Genomic DNA, 14422 nt, shown 5'->3' with positions numbered 1-14422 from the left:
AAGAGCTCATGGGACACTGACCAAGACAGAATATATTCTGAGGCTGAAACCAATCCTCAACCAATTTAGAATAATTGAAATTATATAAAGCGTATTCTATGACCAGAACTAAACTAAATTGGGTATCAGTAACAGAAAGATATGTGAACAATCCCTGTGTATTTGCAAATGTAATAACATACTTCTAAATAACCAAGGGTCCAAGAGGAAAGCTCCTCCAAATAACCAGAAAACATTTAAATAAATGAAAAAGCAGTATATAAAAAATTGCTGAATGCAGTTAAAGCAATATTTGGAGGAAAATTTACAGGATCATATGCTTATATTAGAAAAAAAGAAACACTCCAAATCAATGATCTAATCTGCTACCTTAAGAAAAAAAGAGAGCAAATTATACCAAAAGGAAGTAGAAATTAATAAAGATGAGAGCAAAATCAGTACTGGAATGGTGAAACAGATAAGTAATTAAATAGAAAAAAGTAAAGGAAAAAAACCATGAAACCAAAACTAGTTCTTGAAAACACAATAAAATTGATAACTTCCAGGTAGATTAATCAAGGGGAAAAAAAGAGAAGACACAAATTACTAATAATGCGATTGAAAAGGGGGCCATAAATACAGATCCTATATACATTAAAAAGAGAATATTATGAACAATTTGTGCCAAAAAATCTGGTAACTTGGATGAAAGGATGAATTCACTGAAAGACAATTTCCAAAGCTCACTCAAGAAGAAACAGATACCCTTAATATCCTTAAGAATATTAGAGAAATTAAATTTGTAGTTAGAAACCTTCACAAAAGGAAAACTCAAACCCAGATGGCTTTATTGGCAAATTCTACCAAACACTTCAGAAGGAATTAATACCACTTCTACACAAACTCCTGCAGAAAGTAGAGAGGAAGGGAACACTTCTGAACTCACTTTATGAGGTCAACATTATGCTGATACCAAAACCAAAGACATTATAAGAAAAGTACAGACCAATATCCCTCATGAACATAAGTGCAAAAAATCCTAACAAAATATTAGTAAATCGAATCCAACAATATGTAAGAGAAATAACACACCATGATTAACTATGGTTTACTCTAGGAATGCAAGGTTGGTTCAACACTCATAAGTCAATCAATGTAACTGACTATATCAACAGACTAAAGGAGAAAAACCACATGATATCAATAGGTGAAGAAAAGACATTTGACGAAGTTAAAAATCATTTATTTTAATAACTCTCAGAAAATAAGAATAGACGTGAACCTCCTTAACCTGATAAAGAGCATCTGTGAAAAACCCTCAGCTAACATCACATGTAATAGTGAAAGAATGAATGCTTTCTGCTTAAGAATGGGAACAGGGCAAGAATGTCCATTCTCTTCACTCCTATTCATTACCACACTAGAGGTCCTAGCTGGTGCAATAAGACTGATTTCAAAACTTACCATAACAGTGTATTAGTCAAAATAGTGTGGCATTGACAAAAGGACAGTCACATCAATGGAACAGAATATAGTCCAGAAATAGACCCACACATAAATGGTCAACTGATTTTTGACAAAGATAGCAAGGAAATTCAATGGAGAAAGTTCAACAAACAGTGCTGGAACACTATTCATCCATACACAAAAAATGAATCTCATACCAGACACAAAAATTAAATTGAAATGAATCATTTAGGTACTAAATGACAAAGTTAATACTGTAAAACTTCTAGAGAAAACAGGAATAAATCTTTGTGACCTTGGGATAGGCAAAGAACTTTTAGAGTCATGATGAAAAAAACCCACAAATTGGATCTCATCAAAATTTAAAACTTCTGCTCTTCTAAAGGCTGTTAAGAAAATGAAAAGACAAGCCACAGACTAAGAGAAAATATTTTCATAGCATACCTGGTAAAGGACTGGTAACTAGACTATATAAACAATACTCACCAGTAGTTCATCCCCTTTTATTGATAAGTAGTATTCCACTGTATGGATATACCACAATTTGTTTATCCATTCAAATGTTGATAGACATGTGGGGTGCTTCCAGCTTTGGGGTATTAAAAATAAAGCTGCTTTCCACTATGGAAAACAGTATTGAGGTTCCTCAGAAAACTAAAAATAGAGTTACCATATGATCCAGAAATCCCACTCCTGGGCATATACCCAGACAAAACTGTAATTTAAAAAGATACATGCACCCCTATGTTCATACCAGCACTATTCACAATAGCCAAGACATGGAAACAACCTAAATGTCCATTGACAGATGAATGGATAAAGAAGATGTGGTACATACATAAAATGGAACACTAATCAGCCATAAAAAAGAACAAAATAATGTCATTTGCAGCAACATGGATGCAACTAGAGATGATCATACTAGGTGAAGTAAGTCAGAAAGAGAAAGACAAATACCATACAATATCACTTACATGTGGAATCTAAAATACAGCTCAAATGAACCTATCTAGCAAAAAAACTCACAGACATAGAAAACAGACTTGTGGTTGACAAGGGGGAGGAAAGGAGAGAGAGGGATGGACTGGGAGTTTGTGGTTAGTAGATGCAAACTATTACATTTAGAATGGATAAACAACAAGGTCCTACTGTATAGCACAGGGAAACATATCCAATCTCCTGGGATAAACCATAATGGAAAAGAATATAAAAAAAGAATGTATATATGTGTATAACTGAGTCACTTTGCTGTCCAGCAGAAATTAGTACAACATTCTAAATCAACTATACTTCAATAAAAAATAAATGAAGCTGCTTTGCAAAGATATATATTTTTCTTTCTCGTGTAAATCCTGAGAATTGGACTATCTGAAGATTTAATACCCACAATAACTATGGAAGGAAAGTATTATTCTCATTCTGTAAATGAGAAAACCAAAGCTCAGAGATGTTAAATAACCAACATATCACAGGATGTATGGAAGCCAGGATTTTAGTCCTGGTCTGTTTGATGCCAAAGCCCACATTCTTTCTATCATATTACCCTGACTGGTACTGAAAAAATAAAAGACAAAACCGTGAAGAATTAACAACAGGAGACAAGACAATCAAGAAAGACAGTAAAGCAAACTGAAGAGAAGAAAAAAAACAGTCCTGTGAAATGAACAGTAGACTCAGCCTACTCACAGGTATGGTATGGATCCCAAGTCAACAAGACAACTGGAGACAGGCACTCTAAAGACTAAAAATTCATGGCAGAGAAAGACAACAGCTATAGAGTCTGAGCACCTGCATTACTCCTGATGTCAATCTACATTTTGAGTATGCTGGTGAGAACGAAAGAGAGGCTGGCTTTGGGACCTATATTTCAAGGTTGCCAGATGTTAAAACTGAAGTATGAACTTTGGCTCTTAAATAGTAAACTCCTGATTACAAGAGAAATGCTTTGATTTACAATGATTCATGATTCAAAGATCATTGAACTTTTAGTGTACAGTTATTTCCTCAAGTAAGAAAAACCACAAAGCGAGCAGGCTGGCCAAGTTTTAATTTGCAAGAGGAGAAACTAAAGGATCACTTGCTAACTTCCTCGTGCCAAGCCTTCTCAACTTTCTCTCTTTGACCTCCACCTTTCCTACCTATCTATCTACTCTCTTCTTTCCTTCAAACCCAATCCCTCCCATCTACTCATCTAGAGATCCTCTGAGTAAAACTGGCCTTTGCCTCTTTGTATATCTGCATATCTAAGTGGGCCCTGACTATGAATTATATACACATTATGTGTAGGCATAAAGTCAGGTGGTCAGTGCCCATGTGGGAATATAGCCTCTTGGGTGTGAGCAGTGTACCAGAATCAAACTAGACTATTTAGCATATCTGGCACCTCCCTAGTCAGAACAACTTTAAATTCCCCTGCCACAGTTTCAGTATGAAGGACATACCCATCACCTTCTCTACTGCCTCCTCCTTCCCTTCTTTTTGGAAAGAGCATCTGTCCCATTGTTACCTTCCCACTGTGGTCTACTTTTCCCCAGCTACTTAGGGGGTAGACAGCAACCACTAATGTATGGGGGAAAAAAACTCTAATAAATGCATTCTACTCAATAATGGAAATCCTATGACTAAAATATAACAGAACTCCGATATGATACTGGCTTGAAATGACAGTTCAACCCCATCTTAGAAGCTAACCAGAGGCTTGTTCTACAGGTCGCCCTGTATGAAAGACTCCTGGTCCCTCCACCCTAAGGAGAGCAATTTCAGGCCACTTCCTCTGAAATGTTCCCCTCTATCTTCCTTATTTCTGTTCTGAAACAGCTGTCATCAGGGATCTCCCAAACACAGCACTTAACACATTTTGGGGGAGGGAGAAGGTCATACACCCACATATACAGCTTGTCTAATTGCCAAGAATATAGTAAAAGCTGTAAGGCTTTGCCCAGTGCTTGCTTCCTTAATCCCACCCTTTTTGAATGTGTCTTCTTCTTTGGGGACCTAGACTCTGCCAAGATACAGGAGTCTTATGGCCTCTATCCTGATTATCTTATCCTCCTGCCCCAAGACTATCAGGTAGGCTTCATGCAGATAAAAGGTATGTATTTACAGTGAGCAATTGATGATAATGTTAAATAAATTTTAAAAAAAACAGTGCTAATCTGTGTGGCACACAAGTGCTCATCCTTATTTTTCACTTTTCTCACCCTCCCTAACCTCATGTTTGCCCATCTTCGTTTCTTGGCAACTGTTAGACTAATTTTTCTGAGTTACACTTCCCAACCTGACCTGAGAGAGCCTCCCGCCACACACATAACCTCCTAGTTTCACTCTCTTTAATGCACATATTATCATAGTTAAAATCCAGAGTTACGACCAAGGGAGTTTAATGTTTCTTTCAAGAGTAACGCTACTGACGACTAGTAGATGATACATTGATTCTGACTTTATTTGGGGGAGACATGGGGGATTCCGGAAGGCTGTGCACACACCTCCTCTTCCTGCTTGTGTTCCCCAAGTTCAATACCACTATGCAAAGAGCACTTATTTTCCTGGGACAAATCCCTTCTCCCTAGCCTTCTTCTTATGTGTAAGATGAAGGGATTTGGTCTTAGTGGTTCTCCACCGCCGAATCCCCCCACCACTAAGTGACACATGAAGATGGACAGGCTCAGTTCACGGTTCCCCCACTCCTCAACACCTGCATGGTGATCATCCTAGTCCACGCCAACAACATTTGCTGCCTGGATTGAGGCAACTGCCTCCGTGCTGGTCTCTCTGCTTCCACTTCACAGATAATCTATTCTTCACATCACAGCCAGAGTGATCCTTTTAAATCATAAATCCCATCACGTCATTCCTCTGCTCAAAACCCTCCAAGGGCTTCCTGTCTTACTCAGACTAAAGGCCAAAGTCTTCAGAGGGGCCAAAAGGGCCCTACACAGTCTGCACCCAGCCCACTTCTCTGACCTCAACTCCTCCTCCCCTTTTCTCTCACTCACTCCACTCCACACTGCTTTTCTTTCTGCACTTGCCAGTCCCTCTGCCCCAGGGTAGACACAGCTCATTGCCTCACCTCCTTCAGGTATTTGCTCAAATGTCACCTTCTCAGTACAGCCTTCCCTGGTCACCCTATTCAAAACCAGAACTGTTATGCCAGCTGCCCAGTACTCCCTTTACCCTTCCCCTGCCTTATTTTACTCCGTAACACTTATGCCATCCAATATTCTTCTTTATTTTACTGTCTGTCTCCCTGACTTGAATGTAAGGTCCATGAAAGCAGGGATTTCGGTGGGTTTTGTTCACTGCTGAATCCCTAGTGCCCAGCCTACAACAAGAGCTCAATACATATTGAGTGAATGAATGAGAAATTCTCCATATAACTAACACCACTCCTTTTCTCTCCTACTCACTAAAATAATAGTGTAGTGCATGTGAGCAGTTAAAGGAATAATCTTACATTTAAGTTATTAAAAATTATTTGCAAATTTTAATGATTGTTGTAAACTGATTGAGACAGCCAATTATGTCACCAAGCTGTGATTGAGATCCATCACACAGTTTATTTCTGGGCCTTTCCACTCTGAGCCAGAGTTCTCAATGAGCAGGCTCAAGTCTGGGCCATAGCGTTACTGCAAAAAGTCCACACACCCCGATGTGTAAGCAAGCACTGCTTGAACACTGGTAAGTGTCTCATACTTACATGTATTCATGTTTTTCAAACAGTGTGCAGATACTGTTGAGAGTCACAAACATGATATTGAATTTACAACAGCTTTTGGTAGTTCTATATTTTATCAACCAACAGATATTAGAAGTACAACTACTCATGTGTGAAGTTTCACAAAGTTTTTTTAAAAATTAAAAAAAAAGAACCTGATACTTGAGGAGACTGGGAAGCAATGCTTGACCACATGGCTACAATCTGAATTAAGCATCCCTCTCCCTCCCCTTTTTTAAGTATGCTATTTTCATGGAATACTATAATTCTCTATTTGTATACAACTTTTTGGAGGGAAGGGCAGTCCCCGGACTATAGGACTGAGAATCTCAAAGATGGTGAGAAACATGTAAGTGCAGTAAAACCTGGAAGGGTAAATGTGGTTGTACATCTTGTTTAGATGTATGTCTTGTTCTCATGTTTGTCAATTTCTTCCAGTCCAGTTTGCAATTCCAGCATTAGCAATATCACTTCAGGCACTGAACAAAAAGAACGTTACAACTAAAGCTTAAAAAACTTATTTTCTAATCTACTATATATTGCTATAGAATGCTCTAAATTTTGTTAATTCCTTGGTTATCATGGCATTTTTTTGAGGTTTTCTGAAGATGGCAATTATACTCAAGAACTTTTGGAAGCAGTATGCATATAAGAATACTTTCTTCTAACTATAAAAATCAAGTTTATTATCTTGGATGTCATCCACTAGAAGCACAAAAGGAAGCTTATCATGGGAATTTCAACTATTAGTGAAGTGCCTCAATGACAACTCCTTCAAAGTGGCTTCCAAATTTCTTTATTTTTTTTAACATCTTTATTAATGGAGTATAATTGCTTTATAGTGTTGTGTTAGTTTTGGCTGTATAACAAAGTGAATCAGCTATATGCATATGTATATCTCCATATCCTCTCCCTCCCACACTCCTTATCCCACCCCTCTAGGTGGTCGTAAAGCACTGGAGCTGATCTCCCTGTGCCATGCAGCTGCCTTCCCACTAGCTATCTATCTTACATTTGGTAGTGTATATATGTCAATGCTACTCTTTCACTTCGTCCCAGTTTACCCTTCCTCCTCCCCGTGTCCTCAAGTCCATTCTCTATGTCTGTGTCTCTATTCCTGTCCTGCCCCTAGGTTCATCAGAACCTTTTTTTTTAAGATTCCATTATATATGGCTTAGCATACAGCATTTGTTTTTCTCTTTCTGACTTATTTCACTCTGTATGACAGACTCTAGGCCCATCCACCTCACTACAAATAACTCAATTTTGTTTCTTTTTATGGCTGATTAATATTCCATTGTATAATTGTGCCACATCTTCTTTATCCATTTCTCTGTCGATGGACACTTAGGTTGCTTCCATGTCCTGGCTACTGTAAATAGAGCTGCAATGAACCTTGTGGTACATGACTCTTTTTGAATTACGGTTTTCTCAGGGTATATGCCCAGTAGTGGGATTGCTGGGTCATATGGTAGTTCTATTTTTATTTTTTTTAAGGAACCTCCATACTGTTCTCCATAGTGGCTGTATCAACTTACATTCCCACCAACAGTGCAGAAGGGTTCCCTTTTCTCCACATTCTCTCCAGCATTTATTATTTGTAGATTTTTTGATGATGTGTGGCTCCCAAATTTCTTAAGTTGCCATTTTGATCTTTCAACTTTCCTACTTATTTCTACTCTCTAAAAGCGTTGTGATAAATAAAATTTAGAGTTTAAGAGAATTCAAATTCGTACTTTTATTTTGAGAATGTTATGTAAGCGCTGGTGACCGTAAGTTACGTGAGGTTGGGAGAAATAAGGTTGGTCATCTCTTTAAATTCAGGTTAAAATTCTTAAGGGTTTCCCTAGATAATAAAGAGGATGCTTGAGCTGAATAAGAATCTTCTGCTTGAGCAGAGTAAAGTGGAGGTGAGTCTGGGGAATTATTTCATCAGAGTATTTTAATCTCAAAAACTGACCAAGGTCAGCAAGCAAAGACCCCAGTCAAGGAGGAAGAAACTGGCCACAAGGATCACAACAGATTGCACTTGACTTTCATGTCCTTCCTCTCACTCTTTTTCTCCTCCTTTCCTTGCCTCTCTTGCTGAATGACAAGTGTCAAAAATAGAGTTATATGTGCTTACCACAATACTTGACATTCAGCAGTTACATTTTCCTAGAAACATGGTATGGATGGCAAACTACCTATGAATACCTGCATTACATGGCTAAGAGTGCAATAATACAGACATTGGTGTACTGGAGAAATTTTTAGTACAGCATCAAATTTGAAATATTAGCGTTTTCCCAGGTTTTCTTACTTGTCTCATTAACATACTTAACCTGGCAAGCTTAGTAAGAAAGCCACCAGATCTCCTCCAAGATTTCTCACTTAACTAGTAGGCAAAAGCCTCTTAACTGCCATGTCCCACAATGTCCCTGGACATTGTAAAACAGCACAGGGCAGGACAGTGGGCCCGACCTCAGAGTAGGGAGCGGAGAGAGAAGCGCGGAATGCTAGTAGGCACCTTCACACCATCTCCTCCAAACTGTTTAGTTTAAAAATGAGGAAACTGAGGTCCAGGGCAATTATTCCAGGCCTCACATATTTTTATGGCCAGACCCACAACAAGAACCCAGGTCTTCTGGCTCCCCAAAATGGGGCATCCTTTCAGACAGCTGCTCCAAATGTACAGAGTTGGCTTCTGAAAGTAAATTTGACTTGGGGGATACGGAGAACAACCCTGGGGCATATTTAGTGATTAGCCCTTAAAGTGGCATGAAATGGGGATTGCCACATTCTGATTTAAGGGTGTGTCACCCAAATCCAAAATACTTGCCAACTGCTGCAAAAATTCAATCCTTTTATACTGTTCCTTTTCTATTTTGCTATACAATTAATCTTGAGTACCCCGAAACGCTTAACAATGTGCAAGAAGTGGGGCAAGGAGTAGGGGAAAGTAATGACAACCTTTAGGAAAGCAAGGTTTAAACAATGTAAATAGCCTAAAATAATTCTCACTTTCAAAACTGTATTTGTAAATTCACAACTTTTTTCTCTAATACACCTAAAAATGGTCCCGGGAGAGTCTTATTCTGAAGAAGCAGGTTTTGGTGTCCTCTGGATACCTGCCTTTACCATTAGTTGATTCCCCCCGGCTCAATCGTTTGCATGAGATCTACTTCCTGTAGCTTCAGTTTCCTCAGTCCTGCTGCCCAAAGACCTTTAGCCAAGCTGGTCTCACTCCCGTATATGCTCTCTCCTCTCAGTTCCTCTTTTCTCAACTATTTCCAACTGTACTATTTGGCTCATTTTCCTCATTGCATTTTTTTGTGTGTCATAAATTTGACTTGAAGAGTGGCACTAAACCCACAAATAAATCTAAAGAATCATTAGGGTAAAGTGAAATCACCAAGCAATCTCTTACCTTCTTTAGTCAGCTACTTAATTTTTAGTATTTCCTTAGGGCACATACTTCTGGTAAATGGCTGCCTTCTTCCATGAAGACACTATTTTAGCAACAAGCCAGGCCCTTAACATTCAGAATGTCTGTGCTGAAAAGATTTTAGGCATCATCTAGTCTATCCCAAACCCCTTATTACAAATCAATAAACTGAGCCTAAGAGAGGGAAGGTTTTTGTCTAAGACTCTTCCAAGGTGATTTCTCATCTTGCAACAGTTTAACATGCTATCTTTTATTTCCAATTATAGTCTATTTATTACCACCTTAATTACTCCTTTGCCAACTCTTTTTAAAAAGATAGTTGGGACTTCCCTGGTGGTGCAGTGGTTAAGAATCCGCCTGCCAATGCAGGGGACATGGGTTTCATCCCTGGTCCAGGAAGATCCCACAGGCTGCGGAGTAACTAAGCCCGTGCGCCACAACTGCTGAGCCTGTGCTCTAGAGCCTGTGAGCCACTACTGAGCCCAAGTGCCACAACTACTGAAGCCTGTGTGCCTAGAGCCCGTGCTCCACAACAAGAGAAGCCACTGCAATGAGAAGCCTGTGCACCACAACGAAGAGTGGCTCCCGCTCACCACAACGAGAGAAAGCCAGCGCACAGCCAAAAATAAAATTTATTAATTTTTTTAAATCCTGTTTAAAAAAAAAAAAAGAAAGATAGTAATTAATGCCCTCAGGTGGTGATATACTCCCTCAGGGTACCTTTAGAGAGCAGTTTTCTTTTTTTAATTATTGCAATTTCAACCTCCAAATTATACATGCATTACTAACTATGTAGTATGAATAAATAAAGGCTTTCCATAAATCTACATACTGGAGAAAGCTCTGAGATCCTAAGTGGCTTAGTTAGGAGTTTGGGTCTTAATCCCAGTCTGCTTCTCATTAGCAATGACCTTTTGAGCAAGTCACTTCAGGTCGCTTTTTTCATATGGAAGATAAGGAGGATGGGCAAGACCCATGGTTCTCAACTTTCCCTGGAGTCCTTCAAGTGTTGAAATGGGGGTCCAAAGATCTAACGGAAATCATGGGTTTGCTTCCTCCTGACAAAGCTGCATAGCTAAAATATCGAGTTTGCTTTGGGGTCACACTGAGTATCTCGTGCCGATCAGAAGCTCTAACTGCCATATATCCTCACACACATTTTCAGCTCAAAATGACAAATTATCAATACTTTTAGCTTGTTTGAAAGACAACATTTAAAAAGAATTGGCCCAATGAGGAAATATTGAAAAGAATGAAGCTTTCAAAAACATAAGGGTGGGAACAGAGGGAGGCGAAAGTCGGTTTTGCATAAAGAAAAACCAATTCACATGAATATGAAATTAGATTTCACTCCAAGCACCAAGGAACTTCTGTCCTCTCTGCATTTATGTGTTGACCCCGAAAGTGCCCAGAGGCGAAGTACTCACTCTACGTCAAATCTCAGTTCTTAGAAATAGCACTTGATCAAACACAGAGTAGGCACTTAGAGCTGGATTATAAAGTATTTTTCCTTTACGTTCATATTAGGTCCCCAACTAGATTATATTGCACAGAGAACTTCTGAGAGGTTCTTCAAGGAGTTTAAATCTCTTGGTACAAAATACAATAGTTCATTCAGCCATGTTCAGTCAGTTCACTTAAAAGGGCATTAGCAGAGATTACATTTCATTTCCAATCTACAGGGACTGAAATCCGAAGGAACCACCAACTGCTGCTTCAGAGTTCACTGTGTTTAACTAGCAAAGAGGGGGGCTGTGGGCTGGCAAAGGGCCCTGGACTGGGGCACAGGAGACGTGGGTTCCAAACCAGCTGGCCCCAGGGCAATTCCCTACCCCCAGCACGGTCCTGTGCATGTAACTGATGCTCCATGAATATCAGTTGAATGGAACTCCACCATATGCCAATTTATATTATATAGAGCACTTAAAGATGTGTCCCTGCATCCAAGAAACTGCAACCCAATTATGTAAAATGCGGGAAGTTTGGTGGAAGGAAGAGAGTTAACACTTCTTGACTATTATTATGAGCCAAAGGAATTACAGTAGTTATCTCACAAAAGCCTTGCAGAGTAAGTTAAATATTTCCAATTGATAAAGAGAAAACCAGGCTCAACGAAAGTATGTAATTTGTTCAAGATCACACAGTTAGCAAGTGGAGAAGCCCAGATTCCAACCCAAATTTGCAAAGCCCACGCAATTTGCAGTATGCAACACCTATATATCAAAGCGGCTGGGACTTGGGTCTAAGTTCCACCTCTGTCTTTAAGCTGTTGTATATCACTAGGCACGGCACTTTTCTGCCGTTTTTCCACCTGCACGAAAGGGGCGGGGGGTGGGGTGGAGAATAGGGATGGAGGGATGACACAGGTCAGTGGTGTTTTTGTTTTGTAGAGTGGCTTTCATAATCCTTTTGGGCCAAGACTTTTTCTAATATAGCTATTTCCCTTTCCGGTTCTTTGTAATTGTTTGGGAGTGAGCGGTGCCCTTAGTTATGTATGGAAATGTATTGTACCTACTCACTCAAGGGGATCGGAGCAGAACAGTTGTGCCGGCTCCAAGCCCCCTCCCATTAAATTGAGGCTGAGAACCTGACCCTATTGGGGAACACGGTGAAAGTTAAGATAACTCACTCATGGATTCATATTTCCCTCCTAACTTGGAGCTCTGTACCCACCCGGGGCTCAGGTGCTCACGGTTTGAGAGAAACGGATAGTATTTGTGTCCTGCACTGCTCCAGCGGCCTGCAGGGGCGGGTCTGTAAAGAGAGGAACTTAAAAGCTGACGGTGTGGGAGTTCAAACAGCCAGGGGGCTCGGATATCCCTTGATCCGGGCGGGCAGCTGGCGCCCGCCCGCCGGTACCGGGAACCACTTCCTGGTCAGCACCTCCCACCCCAGGTCCACACACCCGCCCTCCCCCTGCTGCACTGCCCCCACTGCACTGAGTTTCCCAGGCGGCAGGGGTCCGTCCGACTCCCAGGTGAACCCCAGACGGTCCCATCAGAGATTTAAAACACAACGCTCTGGAACGCCAAATCCCCTGGCGCCCAGCCCGCTTTCCGGGGTGGGGACCAGGGCATCCTCTGCGGCTGCTGGGAAGAGGCCCCGGGTCCGTTCGAGTCCCGCTCGGGCCACTGTCCCGCTTAGTCACTCAGGTGCGCCGCGCCCGCCCGAAACCTCGTCCGACCTCGCCTGGCACCTGTCGTTCTCGCAGCCAGCAGGACCTGCGCTCACCTTGTTCTGCGGGCCCGCGGCCCGTCCCCGCGCCTCTGGGCCCGGCTCCCACTGCCTTCTCCGCCAGGGCTACAGCCGCGGCCGCCGCCCACTTTCGGTTTCCCCACACGGCTGAAGCAACCGCCGCGGCCGGTGAATCACCTCAAGCCCCCGCCCCGCCCTGCTCGGCCCCGCCCCGCTCCGCTCCGCCCCAAGGGCAGACTGGCCTCGACTCTGCGCACGCGCGGGCCCCCCGGCGGCGTCGGCCCACGCCGGCGTCCGCCCACGCCGGCGTCCGCGCGTGGGAAGGGAAACCGACGCCGCCTAGCGGTTTCTGCGCGTGCCCACGCACTGGCTGACGGCGGAAGGCGACTGCGGGGCGGGAGCAGGAGCGCCTTCTCGTGGACAACGCAAGGATCGGCAGACCGGGAGGGTTAGGGTTAGCACTTACGCGCTCCTGCTATTGCGTTTCACTCGTCAGAAGTTTCATTCAGTTCTTGCTTATTCTTTTTTTCAATTCTGGGGCCGTTACTTTTTAGTCTCCTAGATACCCACCTGGTCCGCTCACTTCCTTTAGGTCTGTTCTCAAGCGTCACCCTTGGGAGGAGGGTGGCCACAATCTCAAAAATGTCAGTCTCCTTCCATGACATTTCCTGTCCCCCTTCTCAGCTTTCTCTCTCCTTGGCACCTGTCTAGCACACTATATGTGTTTTACTTATCTTTTCATTGTTTACTGTCCTCCTCAAATTAAAGCTCTGTGAGCTCAGGGATCTTTGTTTTGTTCCCCAACCTATTCCCAGAGCCTAGGATAGTCCCAGGCACATGATAGGCTGACATAAACATTTGTCAAATACATTCATTCATTCACTCATTCTTTATAAAATTATTGAACACCTACTATTTATTCACATATTTCTTCTGTACATTAATTCTACCAATATTTATTGGGCATATTGGTTTGTACCCCTTAAACCAACAGTGAACACTTCTCTACATTCATTCTATATGCATTTACGGAGGGCCTGCTATTTATTCAAACAGTATTTTTCACAGCTTTTTTAAGGTATAATTGACATACTATAAACTGCACATATTTAAAATGTACAATATGATGTTTTGATATATGTATACAGTTGTGAAATATATACTTCCATAAAAATAATGAACATATCCATCACCCCAAAAAAGCTTCCCCATGCACCTTTATAATCCTCACCCTATGTGCCTCACTGTCCCCTGTCTTCCCAACTGCTGGTTTGCTTTCTGTTGCTGTAGATTAGTTTGTTGTTTCTAGAATTTTATATGAATGGAATCATACAATACGGGCTGTCTTTTTGCTGGGGGTGGCAGGGTACGCAACTTCTTTCACTCAGCAGAAGCATGTAGAGATTCATCCATGTTGTTGTGTGCACCAATAGTTTGTCTTTTTATTGCTGAGTAGTATTCCATTGTATGGATGTACTACACCTACCATATGACCCAGCAATTCTATTGCCATGGTTTACCTAAGGGAAATGAAAGCATATGTCCTCACAATGACCTGGACAAGAATATTCATAGCAGCTTTGTTTGTAATAGCCAAAAAATGAAAACAACACAAGTGTCCATTAGTAGGTGAATGGACA

General features: G+C 41.4%; 1 protein-coding gene across 1 annotated transcript in view; it reads right to left on the bottom strand.

Annotated features, from left to right (window-relative positions):
• Positions 1-12872, bottom strand: part of TDRD7 (tudor domain containing 7) — an 89323-nt gene extending 76451 nt beyond the window's left edge. The window contains exon 1 of the mRNA XM_079705912.1: positions 12819-12872. The gene's annotated coding sequence lies outside the window, so the exon portion shown is untranslated. The remainder of the gene's footprint in view (positions 1-12818) is intronic.
• Positions 12873-14422: the final 1550 nt, after the last annotated feature.

This window comes from Hyperoodon ampullatus (assembly GCF_949752795.1).
Source record: "Hyperoodon ampullatus genome assembly, chromosome: 6".
NCBI lineage: Eukaryota > Metazoa > Chordata > Mammalia > Artiodactyla > Ziphiidae > Hyperoodon > Hyperoodon ampullatus.
Note: the sequence above shows the minus strand (reverse complement) of the source record. Positions and strands in the feature narration are given on the sequence as shown.